The sequence below is a fragment of the Limulus polyphemus genome, unplaced genomic scaffold (assembly GCF_000517525.1).
Source record: "Limulus polyphemus unplaced genomic scaffold, Limulus_polyphemus-2.1.2 Scaffold1290, whole genome shotgun sequence".
Taxonomy (NCBI): Eukaryota; Metazoa; Arthropoda; class Merostomata; order Xiphosura; family Limulidae; genus Limulus; species Limulus polyphemus.
In genome coordinates this window covers 39677-47670 of record NW_013666900.1, presented here as the reverse complement: position 1 = coordinate 47670, position 7994 = coordinate 39677, and the positions used below count along the sequence as shown (strand labels likewise).

General features: G+C 36.6%; 1 protein-coding gene across 4 annotated transcripts in view; it reads left to right on the top strand.

Moving 5' to 3' along the window:
* The window catches only part of LOC106462956, a 43840-nt gene that overhangs the window by 6790 nt on the left and 29056 nt on the right, over positions 1-7994 (top strand). For all 4 annotated transcript variants that reach the window (XM_022390363.1, XM_022390362.1, XM_022390361.1 and 1 more), the window contains exon 2: positions 1155-1263. The gene's annotated coding sequence lies outside the window, so the exon portion shown is untranslated. The remainder of the gene's footprint in view (positions 1-1154; positions 1264-7994) is intronic.

The following is a 7994-nucleotide window of genomic DNA, read 5'->3' as shown; positions in this document are numbered from 1 at the left end:
GGTTTGGTAGTAGTAGTTAGTTGGTTCGTAACAACGGTAAGGTACGTCGTCGACTACTCGTAAAGAAGTAAAATAAATATCTATCTTCTACTCTCTCTCTCTCTCTCTCTTGCACACACACACACACACACACACACACACACACACACTGTTGAAGGTTGTGACATTCACAGTTTGACCCACCTGAATTGAAGATCATAACAAAAGAGTTAAGTGATATACCATTAATTTCCTTATAATAATGGAATTATAGAAGGGACTGCATAAACATGGGAGGGAACAGTGTTATAGTCTGTATTGGTAACCTAGATATTTGTAGAAGTATTTGTTGTTGTTTATCTGGAATGAAGTTTAACATAATAACATGGATATGACCTTAGTGGGTGGAGCTTCTCCAGTGTAGGAAATAATTTGAGCCATATACATATAAAAAGCTAGTTGTTAGAGTGAGGTTGATAGTGAGTTGTCAATGCATTTACTCAAAAAAGAAAAGTAAAGGAACAAGGTAGTTTTGATTAAATGTGCTATTAACTGGAGAGTTCTTACTGGAACTTCATCTTGGAACATGTGTATAAAACAAGGGGTAAAATCAGGCATTGTTTTAAAAGTAAAAGGTATTGTCTTATACACCAGCAAATATGGTATATATATTCATGAACTAGTGTATGAGCTTATTTAGTACAGTTTTCAGATATTTCTGTTACATAAATTTAGTGGACCTTAAGGTATGTTAGTCATAATATCTTAACATTTGGAATTTTGAATGTGGCTTAGTCATCAGTTTTAATGTATATATTTTATGTTCTTGCCTAATCTGTCTATTCAGCATTCAGTCTTTAAGCTGAAATGGAGAGGTACAAAGAACTGTATAGTACATATGTGCTGTACTTCACAATATAAAATAATTGAAATTAAATGTGAAGTCATCTAAAATTATTTTTGTTTACCTGTTTTTAGACAATTTTTCCCTGTGTTTTTCACTGCAAAACCAACATTTATCCAATTGAACATATTTGAGTATATTGATAATATAATGTATATGAAATGTTGAAATGAAAGAGGTAAACATTAACTGTTTTATTATTTCTAGTTATGTGCTGGTATTTGTAATGAGTTTTGTAATAACAAGGAATTATAAGTTATTTTTTCTCTAGATGGGTGCAAGTTTTATTATTCGAAACCAAGCTCAGTTTGCCAGTGAAGTACTTCCTCTATATTTTAAACACAGCAATATGGCTAGTTTCATTCGTCAATTGAACATGTGTAAGTATACAACTATATGCTGCTCTGTCACAGATGGATTCCTAACCATTTCTGACCTTGTACCATGTTTATCTAAAATTTATATAATAAACTGTGCTTTTTGTTTAATTGAGTACACTGTTAATATTTTGAAGCTTCCTTTTTTGTATGTATTTGCCACAGAGTAAACAGATATGCTATTCTGTTACAATGCATAACCTCTTCTCACATCTAGCTTTTCCTGATTCAGTGGAGTCCTCTATATGCAAACTATTTCACACACCACTAGCCTTGAGCCTTCCACCTAATCTCATGTGTTTCCACATGATATCATCAATAAGAGTGCAACACCATTTCCTAGTTCAGCTAGATTCTTCTATATTTATTGTTCAATTTGATACTTGTGTTAAGACGTGTATTTTTTTCACTTGCATGAGATTTCTCAATATTAGTACTTGTTTGAAGTATGTACAATCTGTTTTGTGGCTTTTTTTTTAAATAATTCTAACTCTTATTTTCCACAATATGGTAATTTCCATGTTGTATTGTGTTGAACATCTGGACTTTGCTCACTCAAGACAGACTACCACAGTGGCATTGGGTGCTTCTTTGTCCATCAGGGGATGTAACAGCTTGTGTGGTGGATAGTGGAGTCTTGCAGTCAACCTGGTTCAGGGCTTGACATGGACTTCTCATATGATTCATATTCTTTGGCCCCTTCTTCAGAATATTGTTTTCTTCCTTTCCCTGATATCCTAGTCCAGGATAAAAATTGTTTGTTTTAACTTCACTCTAGTGCTGGTTGCACAAGTTCCTTGGTTTACAATCAAGCTGAACCCTTTTCTTGGACTCCCAAATTCTGGAGTCTCTTCTTCAGGCTTGAGGTTCTGATCCATTTTCCTCAGTTAGTCTTTCTCAAGCTCATTTTCCTTACCTTACCTTTAATATCCTATTACATTATTTAACCTCCATTCATCTCCTTTTGTAAGCAATTCACCATTCCCCTGACTTGGTTACTCTGTTGTTGCGATTTATTGGGGAGAAAAATCCTTTTTGCCCAAGTACTTTTACCTCCTCCCCCTTCCTATCACAGTGCCCTTAATTTTGCTCCTTTCCTCTGCTAATGGATTTATGGTGGTGGATTTAAGTTATTTTAGTCATTGGCTGAGACCTTGCATCACCATTTCTCCTTGACTACCCTTGTGTCCCGTGTTTCTCAAGTTCATTCTCATCAAGTTTCGGTTTCCCAACTCCTTTCCACTTCCAATTCTTCCATCCCATTCCTCCTCTCTCATCCGTTCTATCACTGTATGTAGACTTGAACACCAACAGTCTTGTCAGTGACTTTCCTTTTGGCTCAGGAGCAGTAGGGGCACGTTTGTCTCCATTTCTGGATGTGTGGATTCTCGTTGTGGCCGACCGTTGGTGCTACAAGTTCTTACCCTTTTCTCAGTTCCTTTTCCTTTCGATTTCCAGGAGGTCCTGTATATTGCTGGAGTCTCTCTGAGGCAGTGTCAGACCTTTTGAATAAGAATGCTAATGAAAGAGTTTCTCATCCTTCTCAGGGATTTTATTCTTCCCTGTTTAACTGAGGTTAGGTGTCTGGTTATAGATCTTTCACATCTCAGTCAGTTTCTTGACCTTCCTTGGCTTACCATGGAGAGTTTTCTCACCCTGTGGTAGTTGTTTTCCCTGGAACTTTGGATGGCCAAGATGGAAATTTCTGCTTATCTTCACATCCCCATCTTCCCATCATCCAGACTTTACCTTTGATTTGTATATCAAGGTTAAACTTATGGGTTTTGAGCTCTTACTTTTGGACTGGTGCTGGTCCCATACATTCTTTGTTGTGTAATGCATGCTTTTACTCTTCACATTCCTGGCTTAAGATTGAGATTCCACCATTATGTGAATGGCTAGCTTCTGTTAGCTCCATCTTGACAGGATTCCTCTCACCCTACTCTTCTTCTTTGGGAGGTAGCTTGACTGGATAGGCTGGTCATTGAAGAAGTTTTATCTCACACCAACCTAATATCTGGTTCTTTGGGTGTGTTTTTCCATTACTATCTCAGAAAGGTACAGCCTTCTCTGCTTTATTTGCAGGCCATGGAGAGTTTGGTTTCTACAGCCTTATCCTCTTCTCTTCCTGCACAAGAGGTTATCTCTCTCCCTCTCTTGGGGATATGGGCTTCCGATAAACCCCTTTTCCCCTTGGGTTTTGCTCACATGGGTCTTTTACAATAGACTATACACAATTAATGGAACCTGTCTCAGGATCCCTTGTCTTCTCCTCATCCATCTTCCCTCTTTGATAATCGGACCTGGTAGCTCAACAGGACCACTTCTACAGGGTATGTTTCTCTTCCTTCTTTTTACAGATGCATCCATGGTGGGTTGGGACACTTGTCTCAACTCTTGAGATTTGGGCTCAATGGAACCTGGAAGAATTGACCATTCATGTTAACCTTTTGAAGCTCTTAGTGTTTTTTTTTTTTGGCTTTAGACCATTTTTTTCCAGTTGTATGTGTATGTGGTTATTTGTTTATTATCCTGTTGGACAACTCAATTGTGGTATCCTATATCACTTACCAGGGTGGCACTTTCCTCACTCTCTGTGTTTCCAAACCCTCAATCTTCTCTTTTTGTATCATTCTCTGTGAGTCTGTTTTGGGTCCTGTCATGTTTCAGGTGCCTTGAATCTTATTGCAGATTGTCTTTTGAGACCTGACCTGATATTTCCCACTAAGTGGTCCCTCAATCCTCATGTTTTTCAATGGCTTTGCTATTGCCTGAGCACTCATCACATTGATGCCTCTGCCAAGCTTCTTTTATTTTTGTCCCTTGTTCTGCACACATTGGTATTGACAGTGGATGCATTCAGTCAGGACTGGTCCATTCTCTTCCTTCATGCTTCCATCCTATTCTTTTCCTCCATCATGTTCTCTTTCTTTTTTGAGACACTCCTTGTTGGGTCCTTCTGTAGTATCCTATTGGCTGGCTCAATTGTGGTTTCCTCAGCTGAGCCTGCTGACTTCCTCCCATCCACTTCCTCATCTGCTACCTTCCTCTTCAGCCTCTTACTCCATACTATTCCATCCATCCATCCATCCATCCTTGTCATCACTCCATTTCCTTGTGTGGGATTTGTCTGATCCCTTGCATGACAGTTGGAATGCTTATCTCTGCGTCAATCTCTTTCACATTCTTATTCTTTCTGTTCCCCATCTGTCTGAGTTCTTCACATGGTTTTTTGAATAGGTTTTGTGTATCTTGATGATTGCTGGTTACTCAGCTACTTTCCAAGTTTTCCCATTTCCATTAGGTTATTACCTCTCCAGTTCTTGGTATGCTCATTCATTCCTTTCATCTCCATTGCTTTCTCCATCCTTCTAGCCTACCTGACTGAGACCTTCATGTTTTTCTCCATGTCCTTATATAACTTCCCTTTGAACCTTTGGCTTCATGTTCCTTAAATCTTATTTGCTTCTCCTTGCCAGTGGTCATCGATGTTGTAATGTGTATACCATCAATTCTTCTTACCTTCTACTCCATTGCTCCTTTATCCTTATCTATCTGAATCATGCTTTTCTCTCTAAAATGTCTGTGACACATGAGGTGCATTCACCTCTATATCTCTTTCTTCCATTTCTCATCTTTACTCCTATTTGGATCTTGATCATTTCCTCTGTCCTGTTGGTGAGGTCTATTTATATTTGATATGCACTTCTTCCTCTCATGGTTCCTGATTCCATCTCTTTATTCTGTGGAATCCTTCATCCACTTATGATTTTTCTCCTGTTACTCTCACTGGATGGGTCAGACAGCTTATCCATTTATCATATTCTTTATTGAATGGAGATGCATTTTGGCATTTCAAGGTTGTCTCCCATTAAATTTGTCATCTGACACACTCACTGGCTGCTCACTTCCATTTTACTTTGGAGGAGATTGTTTGTGCTGGCATGTGGATGACACCTCACACCTGTATTACATACCATCTCCATCATATGACAATTGCTTCCTCACTGGACTATAGACTGCTCTGGTTGCTATTTTTTGCTCTTCGTATCATCTCTGACTTAGTGATTCATTCTTTTTTTTATCTTATCCTCTTTTTACAAAGCCCTTTATAGTCTCTTACAGGATCCTGCTTAGCGGCAAGTGTTACCTTCCATGGTATACTTAACCAAAATCCACACAGGAGAGGGTAATTCTGATCTGATATAGCACTCACTCATAAGAAATGGTGTTCCACAAAATTGATTGAAGTATCCTCATGGTGCTCATTTTCCTAAACAAGGCCCAATTCAGACCATACCCACTCATACTACCAGTAGTAAAGCAAACAGGGAATCCATGCCTAACTTTAAAGCTAATGTTGGCCTTCTTTTAAAGATAGGATTTTCGTGGTCATCCAATGCATTGTCTTGCAGTGATGTGCTCCTCTGGACTCCCCACCATGTTTCACCCCCCCTCGTATTTTCTTCTAGTGGAGCTTGAGAATCCTTGCCATTCATCAGTTCCTAGCCCCTCAGTGATAGGCCATGAAGAATGCTTCCTGAGTGTGACCAATTCCATTCAATACAGTAAAGCAGTGGTGTTCTGGCCATGTTATACATTTCACTCTCTGGTTGGCTTTTCCCATCCTACCACTTTTCATATGGCTCCTGGGTGGTCTGGTGTTGGATTGGCTCTGGATCAGCCAACATATGTCCTCACTTAGTTGCAGGGTATATGTCACTTTCCTGTTCTGACCCAGATGTGGCAGATGGCTGTGTTGCACTTCTATTGATGGAGAGTTGTTGCATGCTCATTTGAATGCAATAATGCAACAATATCGTGTAAAAACATGTGAGATTAGGTGGGAGCCTCAAGGCAAGTGGCAAGCAAAAACGTTTGCATATAGGGGGCAGCACTGAATTGGGTAAAGGCCAATGTGATAGAAGGTGAGTATCTATCAGGAGTTTATATGTAATTTGGCATTTATCAAGTAAAGTTAAATAATGAAGTATTTATTTCTTTTTTGAACTTCAGGTACATGTAGTCAAGTTTGACAATGTAGAAATATGCATGGTATTTTCTAGATTTTTGGCAACTGTACATATACTTCCTTTGTTTCTTTGTATTAAAACACAGTACATTTACATGCAAATCAGTAAACTTACTGAAAAAAAAATGAATATATATATATTTATGTATTTATTATAAGTTGTAATAACTTATTCCAAAGGTGAGATTCTGGTACATGCTGTGAATTAACACTCAATATACTTGCATATTTGAAGAAGTCAACAATAGAACAAATGGTATTGATTTCAGTTTTCACCACAGGATTGAACTGAAATAAACATTGTTTATTGTTTCATTTAATACTTTAAGTATCACCAATATTTAAATACTTTATAAATATGAAGGTATGACATTATATGTACTGTTTATTTAACACTTATTTTTAAACAATTAATATTTCTCAGTTTGTCTAATTAATATATCTAAATTAAAATCATTCATATTTTGCAAGTTTCCATTCTTTGTTATGCTACACATAATACAATGCAAGCCATTTGTATTGTAATCTTGCTATATGCTGCAATTCCATATGAATAATGAATTCTTTGGCTGATTGAGTTTGAGTTTAAGACACATTATGTTATCAAGTGTGATTTTCTGGTCATTCTTTAAACTCGATGGTTGAGACAAGATGTTAGATTTCAGATTTAGTCAGGAACAAAGGAAGCTTTACAGCAGTGGTAGTATGTAATCTAATATACATGTACATAACCATTTGTGACTTTTTCATGAAATGTTTTATAAAAAGTTGTTGTTTATAACATTTAAAATTAAGGGGAAAAAAATAATTTTATTAAAATATGTTGAAATTCAGTCGAGATTAGAGAATGAAAGAACATGAAAAAGATATTTTTGTTACTGTAGATTGATTGTTTAACCCTTTCGAGACAGGTCACGGTTGGAAAGCCATGTCATCTCGTTTGTTGAGTCACATTGAAAATTTTATTGAACTACTATTTCATGAAATTATGTCAATAACTTTGGTATCAAACTGTAGATGATAATTCAAATTTTGGTACTATATATTACTCAATTTCTTAATTTAAAAGCAAATATTAAAAACACAGATAAACATGGATTTTTGTGTAACACGTGGTATGTTGAATGCAACACTGGCTCAAATTAGATGTTTGTGAAGTCAAAATACTAAATCTCTAGTTTCATATGAATTAGAAACTCAAATTACTGATATTGACAAGCTAGAATATAACATAAAAGCCTCTTATCTTTTTAATTTGCTAAGATATTGCTCATGTAATATATCAAACACAGAGGCACCCCACCCACCTCTTTCCATTTTTGGAAATGCTCCCTTATATACACTAATTTCTCTATATGACATGAATAACCAGTCGGCAGCTCAGAATGTCCCCTCGTGGCTCTCTCATCCATTTTAATGGTTTTTGGTGCCATTTCTTTCTTTTGAACCAATATTTCAATGAGGTAGGATGTGTCTTTAGTCTGCCCAAAATTTCATTTTTTTAGAGTAAAATATGTCTTAGTTACTAAGCTTGGTAAATTTTAGCAGAATTCTTTGTTATCAATGTAGTAATTTATGATTTTTTTATCTATTCAAATGTAGATATAAAATATATTTTGTTTAATATCATCAATGTGCAAATTTTTTAAAGGCTTAGCAACCTACATCAAGCAGCAACTGAGTACAAAGGTCGTAACTAGAA